General features: G+C 39.6%; 1 pseudogene; it reads right to left on the bottom strand.

Annotated features, from left to right (window-relative positions):
* Nucleotides 1-2,363: 2,363 nt before the first annotated feature.
* On the bottom strand, nucleotides 2,364-3,170 carry LOC141424263 (vomeronasal type-2 receptor 116-like; annotated as a pseudogene).
* Nucleotides 3,171-18,262: the final 15,092 nt, after the last annotated feature.

Genomic DNA, 18,262 nt, shown 5'->3' with positions numbered 1-18,262 from the left:
CTGCTTATCATGGAAGACTTTTATTGTTCCACCTATTTTGAATGATAGCTTTGTGGGGGTATCATATCCTAGGCTTGAAGTATCTTCATTAAATTCCTGGAATACCTCACTCCATGCTCATTGCTTTTAAGGTTTCTATTGAGAAATCTCCTGTGATTTTGATAGGTTCACCTTTGTATGTTATTTGTTTTTCCTCTTACAGCCTTCAATATTCTTTCTCTATTCTCTGTGCTTGTTGTTTTAATGATAATATGTCATGGGGTAGTTCTTTTTTGGTCAAGTCTATTCGGTGTCCTGGAGGCTTCCTGTACCTGAATGGGCATAGTTTTCTCTAGATTTGGGAAATTTTCTGTTATTATTTTTTTGACTATATTACGAATTCCTTTTGCTTGCACCTCTTCTCCTTCTTCAATGCCCATGATTCTCAGAGTTGGCCTTTTGATGGAGTCATGAGTTCTTGCATATTCCTTTCATAGGTCTTGAGTTGTTTGAGTAATAGCTCTTCAGTTTTTCCTTAATTTCCATTTCATCATCAAGTTCTGAGATTGTCTTCTGCTTGTTCTATTCTCCTGGAATGGCCTTCCGTTTTGTTTTGTATTTCTGTTTAATTCTTTTCTGACCTTTCCTTATCATGGATCACTTGCTCTAATATTGTCTATTTTCTTCCTGAACTCATTTATCTCTCTATTTATCATATCATCTGTTTCACTTTGGTATTTCTTTAGGGCTCCTGTGTGTTCATTTATTTGTTTTTGTGTCTTCCTTATTTTTTTTATCTTGGAATTTCTTGATTGCCTCCTGTTGTTTTGGTTGACCATATCTAGTAACATCTCCATGAAATTCTCAGTGATTTCTTTCAGGGTGTTCTTGTGGGCTTCATTAGGTTATTTGGGATAGTCTATCTTTGCGTTGTTGGAGTGTTGAACTGGGTATCTGTTTTCTTCATTTCCATCTGAATCCTGTACTAATTTATTTTATGGGGGAGAATGGTTTCCATCCTTTTTTTCATCTTCCCATCATTCCACACTGCCTGCTTCCTTCCTCTAGTTGCCATCTTCGATTCTACCTTGTTATTGGATCTTGAGCGAGTTTTTGGACGGGATTTTATATCATGTGCTCACCTGGGTTTCAAACTTTCTGGTGATAGGTACATTTGGGACTTCTTAACCTCCGTAACTATTAATTTTGTGTGTGTGCATGTGTGTGTGTGTGTGAATGCATTCTCTGTTGACTCCATGTCCCAAGTGCAAATTGGGTTAAGATTCCTGGTTTTGACACCAGAAGCCAAGTTTTTAGCTAGAAAACTAGTGTTCTGTGTACATTCAGTAGAAGTATTCACAAAATTTTGGGAGACTGCATATGACTTGATTGTGGTGTATTTTGTCATCACTGTACTGGGGGATGTGGCTCAGGAATCATACATTCAACTACAGTGCTCAAGACACTGGGACCAGCTCCCAGCTCCACACCGGGAAAGAAAGCTTTTCTGCAGAGGCAGTCACACATGACAGATACTAACCATGGGAAAACAGCAAACCCTAATCACGAAGAATCATGGCCACTGCTCCAGTATCCCTAGAGGAAGGTAGGAATTCAGGCTTCTCAGTGGCCAATTTCCAGGTGAGCTAACCTTCCAAACAAGGGGGTCCTTACTGCATTTCCCTTTTAGACAACCATATTTCTCATTGCTCAGTACAGGCCTCTATGCTGTGTTCACAGAACTAATTTATTGAATGTGGCAGTGTTTCATTAAGCAAAAACTCTGTGGTTGCCACATTGATTGCTACTTGAAGCATTTTCCTTTTAGAGGCAGAATGTGCCTGTTTTCCTCACTATGCAGAGAGGCACTAATAATAGGAGAATGGAAGACCAGGCCAGCCCAGGCACAAAGCAATACTGTATCTCAAAAATAACAAATGCAAAAAGGGATAGTGGTGTGGCTCACTTCATAGAGTGATCGCCTGGAAACACCAGACATGGAATTTTCCACTATTGCCAAAAAATCAAGGAACTATATCAAGGGAATGCCAAACACAGGTCATTGAATTTCATATATTCTAAAATTTGAGAAAAATAAATATAAATACCAAAAGGCAGAAAACATCATTGTGGAGATTAGAAGTAGAAGCCAGTAATATTTGCAGAGTTGACTGCAGAATCAATGAGACAAAATAAATAACAAAATCACAATGCAATCAAATGTTGAAAATGAGAGAAATGCAAAGTAGGAAATTCTAACCCTGTTAGAAGATGTAGCATGGGTTTTCAGTACACTGAAGTAAAGCACATGTTTTAACCTCATATCTAACTGCTAGAATGGTGTAACTTCATTTTTTGATTTTTTGTTTAAGATACACATGAGTTTAATCTTCAGAAGGCTCATTGTACATAGAACAGGTTTTATCCCTGAAGCCATACAGAATGTTCCTCTCTGTCCTTAACAAAATAATGTAGCACTTGATACCAAAGATGAAGCCTAAGATCCCTGCACTGGAGGCCAAGATGGAGAAGACCTCCACAGCCACCATGACCCTTCCCTTGGTGCTGTGGTAGACAGGGAAGAAGGTGACCCAGACACTACAGAGCACCAGCATGCTGAACGTCAGGAAGTTGTCTTCATTGAATGTGTCAGGAAGATTCCTTGCCAGAAAAGCCACTCTGAAGCTCCCCAAGGCCAGGAAAATTAGGTATCCCAGGATGCAGTAAAATGCCACAGCTGATCCCATGTTACACGTGATGATGATGTGGCCATGTTCTGAGTTTGTGTCTGTGTCAATGAAGGGTGGAGAGGTTCCAATTGAGATTCCACAGGCAGTCAGTTGGATCAGTGTGCAGATGGGAATAAGGTAGTTAGGTGTCCTTGATACCAACAATCACATCATCCTTTTCCCTGGGGACATGATATTAAAAGCTAGGATCACAGTGAGAGTTTTGGCCACGACAGTGGAAGTAACCACTGTGAACACAATTCCAAATGTGGTCTGCTGGAGGATGCAGATGGCCATGCCAGGATAGCCAATGAAGAGCAAGGAACAGAGACTACAGAAAGTGAGGGAGATGAGCAGGATGTAGGTGAGAGCCCTGTTATTGTCCTTGACAATGTTAGTGTCATGGTGTTTCATGAACACCCCGAGAACAGCAGCTGTGAGTACAGAGAAGATCAGAGCCATGTAGGCCAGAGCCAAACCCAAGGGATCTTCATAACCCAGAAAGGTCACAGATTTTTGGAGGCAGTGGTTTTGGTCTTAGTTGGCATTCTGATGATCTGCACACTTCACACACTGATCCATGTCTGGTGAGGAGTGCAGGTTACCCCTAGTCAAGGTTCAGTTTTCACACCTCCCTGACAGCACAATGGTAAAATTTTCCTCTTTTGTTGCCTTAGATAAAAATGAATTCTACACAGCAAATATTTCCAATCAACCACTTTCCATTTTTGTTATTGTAGCACAAAGTTACTTTAACTTTCTTGACTTATCTGACATATTCATGACACCATTTTCTAATTCTCAAAAAACACTCAAGTTATGCCACTTCAACAAATTAAACCTCTATAAACTAGACCCAGTTTTATTCACCAAAGCCTCAAAATTATTTAGAATTATGTTCCCTTTTATTATGACATAGATAATTGATAAATTACAGGAAATAGAGGTGATCAATGACACTTTTTAACTGGGTGAAGAAGTCTCAACATCCTGCAACTCATTGTAATTTTCACCACATGCTTATTGTAGTTTAGAGTACACTTCCACTGAATCAATACATCTGTTTGTAGGATTCGAGTATGAGTTTGTCTTTTCATAATCATATTTAATCCTGCACTAACTCCAGTCTATTTGTTATTTTTCTACATTTGTTTTGTTAATGTCAAGGGTCTTTCAAAACAATAATGGTATTTATCCCTCAGTTGTATATCCATTAAGACATACTAAATGTCATTATTTTAAAAAATTCACTTATAACTTATAACTGCTTTGCAGAATATAATACATTCATATACATGAACCTCATATTCCATCATAAGTAAATTCAATGATTAATTTCACAATTTACCTCAATTTTATAGAAAGCAACACCATATGATCATATTCATGTTATGTGTTCTATTCCTGAAAAATATCTTTATGCTTGGTGCATGGTACCAAAACTTCAATCCAAGCTACTCAGGAGATAAAGATAGGGTGGACTGCATTTCAGGGACAGCCTGGGGAAAAACTCAGATTCCATGTCAACAAATAAGCTTGGAGTGGTGTTGGCACCTGTGTTCCTAGCTTTGTGGCTGCTGTTCATGCCCATCACAGTGCAAGGCAAAAAGGATGTGTGTATCTACAAATTAACTGAAGCAAAAATGGACTGGGAGTATGGTTCAAATGGTAGAACACTTGCCTAGCAAGACCAAGGTTTCCAGTTTTGACCCTGGAACCATTAATCAATCAATTAATCCACAAATAAATCAATGAATAAACAATGTGTTCATTTCTTTTACTGATCTCAGCACAATGTGTAATGGAAATTGTTATATTGAGCAGTTTTGTCTCATTGTTTTTCAACATTGGACCCCAAAATGTGAAGCTGTATTTGGGATTTTATAAATACCTTTTATGGGATTAAGAGAATTGACACCTGCTTATTTAGTAAGACCAGTTCTATTACTATTTATTTTAAGATACAAATGGGTGTGGAATTTAATTATACATTTTTCTTGCATTGGTGATATTATTATATCTGTTTGAAGAAACTAGTTTAAATCAAAACTAGTTGAGATATAATTGAATTCTATTGCATATACCAGGTCTGGTCATTTGAAGTTCCCTTAAAATACCTTGAACAGGAAATATGAATTTAGTTCAAAAAGGAAAATGTCCAATATACTTCTTCTCTTCTATATTCTCACACATGGGGAACCAAGTTTAGCTCTTCTCATAAGATAAATTTTATTGCCCCATTCTTCTTATCTTCTGAAGGAGTTTAAGAAAATGAGCATTTTTAAATTCTTGAAATTTTAATAAATTTCACCAGTGATGTTCATGACAATCATAAAAATAGCCATAGATGATTCAGTTATGGTTTATACTTACTACATATATTCAACCGTGCAGGTTTGTATGTGGTGCTGGGGATTGAACACAGGACACCAAGTCCCCCATGCGTTGGCTCTATCCCTGTGATACACTCTAACCCTTGAGATGTTCAGTTCCCCCTTGTGACAGTCTTTAAGTTCAATGGCTGAGATTTGTGATTTTTATTTATATTTAAAAATGTGGCAGTGAAGTTCTTATTCTTTTTTTATGATTGTTTTTCCAGTCAAAGGGGTTGAACTAAGGGCTTTCTGCTTAATATCCATGTGAACTTGAGCCATTCCCTCTGTGCCCATTTCTTTTTTAGTTTGTTTTTCAGATTGGGTACCATGCAAACTTTGCATGGGCTGGCCTCAGACCGTCATCATCTTACATCTGCCATCTGAGTAACTGTGATTACAGGTATGCAACAACACATTCACCCATGATGATGACATAATTCTGCAGAATTTCACAAGTGATGTCCTGTTACAAATTTACAATTTCTTGGTGAACATTCTTATTAAGGATTTTTTTATAAATCATATTTATTTATATTAGAATACACCTTAACTTTGAGTTTCCTTTATTGTGTTAACTCATTAAATATATCTTCTTGTATTCGTTCCCTTGTTTCTTTGTCTTTAGGTTGCTTTTCCTTTTCTAGATTGTGATAGGTGCTTGTTATATACAATGTCTGGCATTGCTAATTGGATGCCTGAGTATTTATTCCAATTAATAATTATTCCATTAATAATATTTTCATATTTTTATAATCTTTGTTTAAATTGTTCTTTAAACTGTGGTATGTGTAAACAAGTATTTGCTAATGTATAAGCTTGAAGATAGTGGCATTGTTTTATAGTGTACTTTTTCTCAGCAGAGTGAATCTACATTAAACCCCATGGTCATAAAGAATGAAAAATGCAAATTAATCGCATCTGCACTCTGTTGTCAATCTCAATATATTTAAAAGTGAAATTGAAATCATGCAAGTATGCTGCATAACTAAGCTACATATGAATCATAAAGGAAATGAAAACCATGTTGGAGAAGTGTTTCCAGCACATAGTATTTAACATAAATCTGGACATTGTGGATGTAATATGATAACTGTGGCATCCTGAAATGTTCCCTATTCATTTGGATCTCTATTCTACATCAGTCCATCCAACTTCCTCTGGGTTTCTGCCAGAAGGAACCATTTTCAGGTTTTGTGATTATTACAAAAATTCATAGCATAAAAATCTAGTTGACATTTCTCCCACTCATTTAACACAATATTAGTGTGAATGCATCTCTGTACATATTTATGACGCTTTTCCAGTAGGTCTTTGTGTATTCATTGTAGACCAATTACGCTGGTTTGAGTTCATGTCATTATAGTTGTATGTCTTTCTACATGTGGAATGTTGGTTTGTTTTCCTTGGAGGGGTTGGGGTAGAATGTCATACTCTGCCTCCAATTTCCTTTTCTCATCCAAAATCACTTGGTCTTCAGCAGGGTTGATAAACAGAACGTTCTTCAGAAAGGTGTGCAGCTAAAAGAGATGCATCATCCTAAGATGAAGTGGATTCCATGGCTAAAACAGAAAATCTGAACTGAGAAAACCTCCTTATTGGCTTAATCCTGCTTCTTGACACAAGTACAACAACGATGTAGTACAAAGGAAAAGCTAGAGAACCAAAATATCGTGATATCAAATTCTGGACACAGATCAGAGGATCAAAATGACAGTTTCAACAGAAAACACCAATGTCACACTTAACTATAATGAGTGAATCTGGGAATTAGATAATTTTTAACTTCCTGGAAAAACCTAACAGGTATTTTCTCAATGAATATAGAGACTCAAATTGCAAATGGGTTCATTAACACCTAAACTGAAATTAAATCAAATCACTGATATAAAATACCCACCATTGTCTCTAGCAGATCTTTGGTACTCGAAGACTTCATTCTCTTTTTCTTCTTATTTAAAAACTGTTTGTGAGATGCTGGCTTTATCATAGCTTTATCATATTGAAAACATTTTCCATGTAGATTATTGAAGCCATCATTAAAACAACAAGTTCAGAAACTAAGGAAAGAATATTGAAGGCTGTAAGAGAGAAAAAACAAGTAACATACAAAGGTAAACCCATCAAAATCACAGCAGAATTCTCAACAGAAACATTAAAAGCAAGAAGAGCGTGGGGTGAGATCTTCTGGGCATTGAATGAAAATAACTTCAATCACAGGATACTCTACCCAGCAAAGCTATCATTCAAAATAGATGGAGCAATAAAAGTCTTCCATGATAAGCAGAAACTAAAACAATATGTGACCACAAAGCCACCATTACAAAAGATTCTGCTAGGGATTCTGCACACAGAAAGTGAAACCCAACTTAACCATGAAAAGACAGGCAGCACCAAACCACAGGAAAAGAAAAAGCAAGACAGTAGAGAGTAACATCAAGTTAGGTACACACAATCGAACCTTCAAACAACTAAAACAACTAAATGGCAGGAATCACCTCATACCTATCAGTACTAATGCTTATTGTTAATGGACTTAATTCACCCATCAAAAGACACCATTTGACAAAATGGATTAACAAAGAAGATTCAACAATTTGTTGCTTACAGGAGACTCATCTCACCGAAAGAAATAAGCATATGCTTAGGATGAAAGGCTGGAAGAAGATTTACCAAGCCAATGGCCCCCGAAAACAGGCAGGAGCAGCAATACTTATCTCTGACAAAGTAGACTTCAAACCTACATTGATCAAATGAGATAAAGAAGGACATTCCATACTAATAAAAGGGGAAATAGACCAAAAGGAAATAATAATCATCAATCTGTATGCACCCAATGTCAACGCACCCAATTTCATCAAACATACCCTGAAAGACCTAAAAGCATATATAAACGCCAACACAGTGGTGGTGGGAGACTTTAACACCCCATTATCATCAAAAGATAGGTCATCCAAACAAAAAATCAATAAAGAAATCCAAGATCTAAAATATGCAATAGATCAAATGGACCTAGTAGATGTCTACAGAACATTTCATCCAACCTCTACACAATATACATTCTTCTCAGCAGCCCATGGAACCTTCTCCAAAATAGATCATATCCTAGGGCACAAAGCAAGCCTCAGCAAATATAAGAAAATAGAAATAATACCGTGCATACTATCTGATCACAATGCAGTAAAAGTAGAACACAACAACAAAAGTAAAGACAAAAAACATGCAAACAGCTGGAAACTAAATAACTCATTACTTAATGAAGAATGGATCATCGATGCAATAAAAGACACACACACACACACACACACACACACACACACAAAGCCCCACCAAGTGTCCCCAGTTCAAATGCAATACAATTTCAGTAAGTTTTTCGGCTTGCAGGTGTAATTCGGTTGTTTTCTCATCAAAGGTAGGGAGAAAAAGAAAAAAAAGCGTCTGGAGACAGTTCTGAGAGTGTTATCTGCAACTGTGGCTTGCCTGCCTGCTGCTGTCAGCCTGCTGTTGCTGGAGGCATTGTTTATGCAGATCTCTGGGGTGAGCTTAGCACTCACCTGGTCCCACAGGCTTTGTTTGCTCAGAGATCTGCTGTGCGGGAGCCTCTGCTACAAGCTTTCCCCTTTCCAAGCACTGGGAAAGGTGACACTGCCCCTGCGTTGTCAGGCCTGCGTGTTTATTTACAGTTCATGTGGGAGGTGGGTCTTCCCCCCTCTCCTCTGAAGTTTTCCTCCCACTGCCACTTTCAGAAGCTTTCCTGCTCCTGCTTACTGGGCAGTGCTGCTGCTCCTGCCGGCCGCCATGTTTGTTTACAGTTCACGTGGGAAGTGGGTCTTCCCTCCTCTCACAAGCTTTCCCGCTTCTGGTTGCTGGGTGCGTGCCCCGCTCCTGCCAGAGCCTCTCTGGCCCGCCCGGCTTGTTTATTTACAGTCCCGGGAAGGATTCCCTTCCCCCAATCTTCAGCGCTCAGGGCGCCCCACCCTCTTTCTAGCGTGTCTTAACTGTTCTTATTGCTTATTACTCAGTTTCTCTTTTTTTTTCCCGGGTGGCGGTCAGTCTGTCCAGGGGGCTATGCTGCTCTGGCACAGGCTTGTCTGTGGGGCTACCACGGTACCGCGAAGCTCACTTGGTCCGCGTCTTCCCAAGCCGTATGGGCGTCGGCCACTGGCGGCCCTGGGGGCCCTCCTTTACTCACCAAGACAAACACAACCCTGAGTTAAGACCAAGGCTCACTCTTCTATTCAATTCCTATTCCTGAAGAGGACTTATACCCAAAACTGCTGCCAGCAGTCACAGATGATGTGAAATGGACGAGCAAATGTGCAAGATACTAGCACTACATATCTTCCAAATGCAGTACAGGTATTCTAGAAGCTCTGAACTGGAGGGGAGTGTGATTTATATCACTCAGTATTTGAAATCAATACACTAGCAACAAGTTCAAGAATAAAAATTATAATCTTACTATCCAGACTTACCCACTATAAGCATTGTCTTACACCATGTTATGGGATAGAGTTTGGAAAAGTGGTGGTAAAGAAGATACCAGTCAACTGGGCTGAGGTTGTTATGGACCATGTTCAAGTCTCATGGTCCCAGGACCTCAGATAGTGGTTAGGCAAGCAAAAACAAAATTTGTATTCCTAGGGAGGAGGTAGATGTTAAGAAATTGTAATTTCATATAGTCACATAACATCCTGTGTTCATTTAACAACAAATATATATTTTCACACATGTGGCACAGGAAAAACCAAGCATAATTTGCACCACAAATTTTTCAGTGAGATGACAAAGCAATCTCCCCTACCTTCTCCCTTCCCCCTCACCCTTTCTTCCCTCTCCTCCTCCTCCCCTCTCTTGTCCTTCTACAGCCTTCTCTTGCTTCCCTTCCCTTTCCTCCTAAACTAAACCTCTCTGTCTCCACCCCTCCTTTTCTCTCCCCCTCTCCCTCTCCCTTTCTTTCCCTGTCCATATAAAGACTTGAATCTAATTTGTGGGAGATTATTTTTTATGACCTCACCTAAACTAAATAAGAACCCATATTCTTAATGGATACAAATAGGCACTGATTATGTGACATATTAACTTTAGAGACACACACATGAATGCAAAGACATCATTGCTTTGGACTTGAACAGATCACGTACTTATTATTCCTAATGGAGAATACGATGGTTTCTATGCAGGCTTTCCTTGAAGAACTACCAGTTTGTACTAGCCATGGATTTTGCCATTGAGGAGATCAAGAACCCCCTTCTTCTACAGAACATATCTCTGGGATTTGATATCTATAATGTCCTACACACTGAATGGTAGACATTGACAAATTCCTTCATTTGGCTTTCTGGGAGTGACAAAGTTATTCCTAATTACACCTGTAGAAGAGAGAGCAAGTCTGTAGCAGCATTTACAGGATCATCATAGGTAATATCTGCCCAGATTGGGACACTGCTGGAGCTCCTCAAATTTCCACAGGTAAGGGTGTGAGTGGGATGGGGATAGATGAAACCATGGCTTCCTTGCTGCAATTGACAGGTGTCAGGAGGAACAAAAGGATGAGACTTGTTTTTATGAAGTTCTCCATTTTTAATGTCAAAGACTTTATTGGGCACCATGTTCCCTTTCGTTTGGAATGCAGAAATGGGAGAAATTGGAGCAGATACTAGGCTTTCTTAGATTTCTGAGACTGACTTATTGTCTTCTAGAGAGTTCTCATAAAGTGAAATGAGCAAGCCTTATTTTCTACCTCTTTTCTTCATGCTTAGTACGTACCAGGCCTCAGATTGTACTTCTAGACTGTCCACTTCTTCAAGTGGCTTCCAATTTCCTTTTCCCTTTAGCTTACCTTTGGGCCTTTTGATCCTATCCTGAGTGACCATGACAAGTTCACATCTCTCTATCAGACACCTCCCAAGGAAATATCTCTGGACTTTGGCATGGTCTCCTTGATGCTTCATTTCAGATGGACCTGGGTGGGGCTCTTCATTTCAGAAGACCACAGAGGATTTCAGATTCTCTCAGACATGAGAGAAGAGATGGACAAGCACAGAATCTGTGTAGCCATTGTGGAAATGATCCCAGTCACCATAGTGTCCTTTTTTCCAAATGCCTGGTCAAAACATCACCAGATCATAAAATCATCAGCAAATGTGATCATCATTTGTGGTGACAGTGATTTCCTGGAAGGTTTAATGTATAATTTCGGGGAGATTTAATGATAGGCAAAGTCAGGGTCATGAATTCTAAATGGGATGTAACAAGAAGTAATAGATATCTCATTTTAGACTCATTCCGTGGACATCTTATTTTTTCACACCACCATGGAGACATTTCTGGTTTCAGAAATTTCATCCAGTCAGCAAACCCTTCCAAATATCCAGAAGACTTTTACCTAGCTAGTCTATTTTTAGTGTTTTTAAGTTGCTCATTTTTTGGTCTTAGTGTGGAACTTAAAAGAAATGTCCACACAATGCCTCCTTGACCTGGTTGCCTGGGAATCTTTTTGAAACAGCCGTGAGTGACAATATTTACAATGCTGTGTATGCTTTGACCCACACCCTTCATGAGATGCTACTTCATCAAATCCAAATGCAAACAATGGGAAAAAGAAAGTGGATGGTATTGTCCCTTTCTCAGGTAATGGCTTTTTCATTGGAAGGTAATTGAAATCATGAGCATCACTTTGTGAACTGATTTCATAGACAAACTACGTAGTTTATGATCCTTTCTCAGACAGCACATTAAAAAAGTATACATCTTTCACTTTATAGGAGATACCTAGACCTGGGTAGATATGTTCTTGAATAGCACGGTGCCATGTGTCAAAAAATGTGTTTTAATTCCACATCAATGTTTTCTATTTTTTTTCTTTTATTATTCATATGTGCATACAAGGCTTGGGTCATTTCTCCCCCCTGCCCCCACCCACTCCCTTACCACCCACACCACCCCCTCCCTCTCCCACCTACCCCCTCAATACCCAGCAGAAACTGTTTTGCCCTCATTTCTAATTTTGTTGTAGAGAGAGTATAAGCAATAACAGGAAGGGACAAGGGTTTTTGCTGGTTGAGATAAGGATAGCTATACAGGGTATTGACTCACATTGATTTCCTGTGCGTGGGTGTTACCTTCTAGGTTAATTCTTTTTGATCTAACCTTTTCTCCAGTAGCTGTTCCCCCTTTCCTATTGGCCTCAGTTGCATTTAAGGTATCTGCTTTAGTTTCTCTGCGTTAAGGGCAACAAATGCTAGCTAATTTTTTGGGTGTCTTACCTATCCTCACCCGTCCCTTGTGTACTCTCGCTTTTATCATGTGCTCATAGTCTAATCCCATTGTTGTGTTTGCCCTTGATCTAATGTCCACATATGATTGAGAACATACGATTTTTGGTCTTTTGGGCCAGGCTAACCTCACTCAGAATGATGTTCTCCAATTCCATCCATTTACCAGCGAATGATAACATTTCGTTCTTCTTCATGGCTGCATAAAATTCGATTGTGTATAGATACCACATTTTCTTAATCCATTCGTCAGTGGTGGGGCATCTTGGCTGTTTCCATAACTTGGCTATTGTGAATAGTGCTGCAATAAACATGGGTGTGCAGTTGCCTCTGGAGTAACCTGTGTCACAGTCTTTTGGGTATATCCCCAAGAGTGGTATTGCTGGATCAAATGGTAGATCGATGTCTAGCTTATAAGTAGCCTCCAAATTTTTTCCCAGAGTTGTTGTACAAGTCTACATCCCCACCAACAGTGTAAGAAAGTTCCTTTTTCCCCGCATCCACGCCAACACCTGTTGTTGGTGGTGTTGCTAATGATGGCTATTCTAACAGGGGTGAGGTGGAATCTTAGCGTGGTTTTAATTTGCATTTCCTTTATTGCTAGAGATGGTGAGCATTTTTCATGTGTTTTTTGAAAAACAAGAAGAAATTTGAATTTCTTCTTTTGAGAAAGTTCTGTTTAGTTCACTTGCCCATTTCTTTATTGGTTCATTAGTTTTGGGAGAATTTAGTTTTTTAAGTTGCCTGTATATTCTGGTTATCAGTCCTTTGTCTGATGTATAGTTGGCAAATATTTTCTCCCACTCTGTGGGTGATCTCTTCAGTTTAGAGACCATTCCTTTTGATGAACAGAAGCTTTTTAGCTTTATGAGGTCCCATTTATCTAAGCTATCTCTTAGTTGCTGTGCTGCTGGGGTTTCATTGAGAAAGTTCTTACCTATACCTACTAATTCCAGAGTATTTTGTACTCTTTCCTGTATCAACTTTAGAGTTTGGGGTCTGATATTAAGATCCTTGATCCATTTTGAGTTAATCTTGGTATAGAGTGATATACATGGATCTAGTTTCAGTTTTTTGCAGACTTCTAACCAGTTTTCCCAGCAGTTTTTGTTGAAGAGGCTGCTATTTCTCCATCGTATATTTTTAGCTCCTTTGTCAAAGACAAGTTGGTTATAGTTGTGTGGCTTCATATCTGGGTCCTCTATTCTGTTCCACTGGTCTTCATGTCTGTTGTGCCAGTACCATGCTGGTTTTATTGTTATTGCTTTGTAATATAGTTTGAAGTCAGGTATTGTGATACCTCCTGCATTGTTCTTTTGACTGAGTATTGCCTTGGCTATTCGTCGCCTCTTGTGTTTCCATATAAATTTAGCAGTAGATTATCAATCTCTTTAATGAATGTCATTGGAATTTTGATGGGAATTGCATTAAACACGTAGATTACCTTTGGGAGTATCGACATTTTTACTATGTTGATTCTACCAATCCATGAGCAGGGGAGATCTCTTCACTTTCTATAGTCTTCCTCAATCTCTTTCTTCAGAAGTGTATAGTTTTCCTTGTAGAGGTCTTTCACATCTTTTGTTAGGTTTAAACTTAGGTATTTGATTTTTTTTGAAATAAAAATAAATAAATAAATAAATAAATAAATTTGATTTTATTTTGATTTTGTTTGATTGTGTGTACCTAAGTTGAGTTTACTCTCTACTTTCTTGCTTTTCTTTTCCTATTTTTGGTGCTGCTTTGCCCTTTCATGGGTATGATGGGTTTCACATTCTGTGTGCAGAATCCCTTGAAGAATCTTTTATAGTGGTGGCCTTGTGGTCACAAATTGTTTTACTTTCTGCTTATCATGGAAGACTTTTATTGCTCCATCTATTTTGAATGATAGTTTTGCTGGGTAGAGTATGTTAGGGTTGATGTTATTTTCATTCAGTGCCCAGAAAATCTCACCCCAAGCACTTCTTGCTTTTAATATTTCTGTTGAGAAGTCTCCTCCGATTTTGATAGGTTTACCTTTGAATGTTATATGTATTTTGCTTGAGGCTTTATTGATTTCCAGTCTCAGGAATGAGCTGATCACTCACATAGTCCCACAGCCCTCGTTTATTTAGAGTTCTCTTACACGTGACAGCCACTGTTACAAGGTTTCCCCTCTCAAAGCACATTGGGTAGGTGGTGCTACACTTGCGTTCTCTGGCCCAATTGTTTATTTACAGTTCTGTGAGGGATTGCCCCTGCGCCCCTCTACAGTGCTCAGGGTGCCCCGCCCTCCTTGCTATGTGTCTTTTTGTTGTTGTTATTGTTTATTCAGTTTGGTTTTTGTCTCATTTTTCCCTGGGTCTCGGTCAGTCTGTCCAGGGGGCTATGCTAACCTGGCCCGGGGTTGTTTGTGGGAGTACTGTGTGCCACTTAGCTCACCTGCTGGTCAGCTTCTCTCGAGCCAGTAGGAGCTGGCGTCTGGCGGCGCTGGAGCCCTCCTAGTTTCTCCATTTAATGTGGAGTGGGGATGCTATGGGCAGGTGGGGGAATTGGAGTTTTGCCTCTTCTTGGTTGTTTGTCCTGCAAAGTGTTTCTCCACTGTCTCTCCAAGATTTTACTTTAAGAAGCACAATGTCTGCTTCCTCCCTCTAGTCACCATCCTGGAATCTCTATCCTGAATCAGTCTTGACTTGGTAGGAAGAAAGTTCATGCTTTGTGCCCCTGTTTTCACTGAGTTCCAGGCCTCTGCCTGCAGCTCAAGTCCAGTAAAGAATGTGGATGTTAGGTTTACTGTGGTGGGAAGGAGATTGTATGTAGCACCTTTTGTCCATAGACCCTAACTAGGAAAAGGAAGGAGAGGAAGTTGAGGAGGAAGAGGAGGAGGAAGAAGAGAAGGTAGGGGAGGAAGGGGGAGGTGGAGGAGGAGAAGAAGGAAAAGGAAAAGGTTAGGGAAGAAGAGGAGAAAATGAGAAGGAGACAGAGACAGAGGAGGAAGGAGGGAGGAAGTGAGCTTTCTCCTGCTTGTATGTGCTGATGTATATGTGACTCCATCCCTAAACAAGTTCCTGTCCCCAGAACCTGTCTGGCATGAAGCTCTCCTCTGGGCATATGCTTCTGAGACTGGTCGGCATGATTCAGTCAGCAGTGGGGGGACCTGGTGTGGGGCATGTGCCTGAGTCAAATCATGTCAGGGATAGCAAGGCACCTGTCCCTGGCATGCAATTCTAATTCATTCAGACAAAAGCATAGCTTGTCCCTTATTTCTTTTCCCAGAGCAGGAGTTAAGAAAGAATTTTCCCTCCCTCTCCCTTTCCCTTCCATTGTCTCCATCTCCCCTTCCTTCCCTCTATTTCTCCTCTCTCCTCCCACCCATGCACCCTCCCTTCTTCCTTCATTTATTTATGAGCACCTTCATTGAGCTCAATAGATTCATGGGAAACCTTAAAAACAAATCTGGCAAGAATCTCTGGTCACATGGAGCTGAAAGTTCCACAGCAGACATGAGAACAGGAAAAGTGTACCATAGGTATTAAAGCTATGTATGCAGGTCTGTCAGATGTGCTGGGTACGAACAGCAGGGGAGTGTGTGCTGGGGTATCAGAGCTCAATGGGACCATGGGCAGAGTCCACCAGGCATGGGATTTTCTGCACTCCATAGGAAATTCTGGGCTCATCCTGTGAACTCCAGACACTGGCCTGGGGATCTGGAGTCACTGTCTGTGCGTCTTTGCTGCCATGATTACCTTTGATCTTATGGTTCATTGTGGTTCTTCAGGGAGTCAAAGGTGAGAATTGCCATTCAGTGTTTATTACTGAGAAGAATAATGCACAGTGCTCGTTCTAGGCCTATTTGTAGATATTTAAGATGTAAGTAACACTTTTCTAGTGCAACTGTGTATCTAGGTATAGAATGTGTCACATTGTTCCATTCTAAGAACAAACTCTGTGTTTAGTAGATCTTGATTGTACATTCAAGCATTTTCTTTTTAGAAGCACATTTTTCCTGAGCACACTGTGCACAAACATGCCATAACTGAAAGGCCTACAGAACTCTTGTCTGGAAAGCAGCCTTGTTAACAAGGTATAAAATGTGGCACAATGTCCCATTATAAGGTGGCACTCTGTTCGTGACCGATCTCAAATGTAACTTCTGGCATTTTACTCTTAAAAGAGGTTATATTTTATTGTTCACTGTAGGCATATATGCTGTCATTCAAAGAACTATGGAAATGATTTTCTAAATGCACCTTAGGTAATAGGTTTAGAATGTGGCTAAATTTTCCATTCTAATAAAGAACTCTGCCACTGATGCATCTTCCAAGGGACATGGAGGTTTTGCTATCTTGGAGGAATGAATCATGTGTCCTCATGTTTGGCCTATAATCATAATAATGGAAGGCTATTCTAAAAGCAGCTCAGTAACAAGGTTTATAATATTGGACAATGTTCCACTCTGTGAATGAACTCTGTATGCTAGGTCTTGATTGTAACTACAAGTGTTTTCCTTTTAGAAACACATATAACTTAGAGCTCATTACATTTATTATGTAATAGAAAGGACTATGTAACTGCTACTGTGAAAGCAGTTGGTAAATCAGATTTAACGTTCAAGTCTAAGAAACATGCTATGGTAGATAGACATTGATTGTAGTTTGACACATTTTCCTTTAATTTTCACATATTTCTTATAGTCCCTTTTACACATATGCACTCTCATTGAAAGGAATATTTAACTGCCACTCTAAAAGAAGCTTAGTAACAGAGTTTAAAGGTGTCACAATCTTCCATTATTAGAGGAGCTCTCTCCAAAGTTCATGACTGCACCTTCCAGCATGTCCCTTTTAGAAGGACACCTTCATTGTTGTTCAGCTATAGGCCTGTATGGTGGAATTGAAGGTAGTGTGTAGTGCTCTTTTGAAAGCAGTATAGTAGAATGGTGTAGAATGTACCTCACATAATTATAAAAGGAACTATGTAACTGCTGTGGTAAATCCAGCTTAGAAAAAAGTTTTATGCAAATGAGCAGCACACAGTGCTCCTACAGCTATCCCTGGGATAAACTAGCATAGCCCCCTTGAGGACTGACCCCCACCAGGCAAAAATAAAACCAAAAAACAATGGAATCATAAACAAGGAACTGAAAGGGACACACAGTGGATGGGGAGAGGTGTTCTGAGGCACTGGAGAAGGGGGAAGGATCAAGGAGCTGCTCTCTTCGTGAACTTTTAGTAAACAAAGTCTGCCCCTCCACCAGAGAAAGGAGGAGAAGGCAAGGAGATGCTTTCCATGAGAACTGTCAGTTAATAAAGCCTGCAAAAGTAGATGGCTGACAGTAGGCAGTAGGTGAGCCACTGCCTGAAATAGGGCAGATAGCGGTTCACAAAGCTGTCTCCTCACCCAAACACCTGGTGAGACAACAGAGTTACTGCTTAAATACCAACACCAGGACTTAATGCTGAAGGAGTAACACCAGAAATACCAAGACTGAAATTTCATTGTTCCTGAACCTGGGATTTTCTTTTTCTTTTTCTTTTTTCTCTTTCTCTGTAAGTGCTTGCTTAGTTCACTGTTGCTGAGTACACCATCTCTCCCTGTTGATGTCTTTGGTTCTCTATTTTTTCCCTTTTCTTTCTTTTTCTTCTTTCTCTTTCTGTCTTGATCTCATTACTTTTAATATTGTAAGCTAGATAACACTAAATTATACACAGACAGGGACAGAAAGAAAACCAAGGGGAATGATGGGAAGATGAAAAAGGGATGGATACCTAGTTCCAGACTGCAAAAAAACAAAGACAGACTACCTCAAGGAATGCAATGAAGCCCACAAGAACACCATGAAAGAAGAAATCACTGAGAATTTCATGGAGATGTTACTAGAAAATGTCAACCAAAATGTACAGGAGGCACTCAAGAAATTCCAAGA

Source organism: Castor canadensis, chromosome 6, assembly GCF_047511655.1.
Source record: "Castor canadensis chromosome 6, mCasCan1.hap1v2, whole genome shotgun sequence".
Taxonomy (NCBI): domain Eukaryota; kingdom Metazoa; phylum Chordata; class Mammalia; order Rodentia; family Castoridae; genus Castor; species Castor canadensis.
The sequence above is the reverse complement of the archived record's forward strand: the minus strand, read 5'-3'. Positions and strand labels throughout refer to the sequence as shown.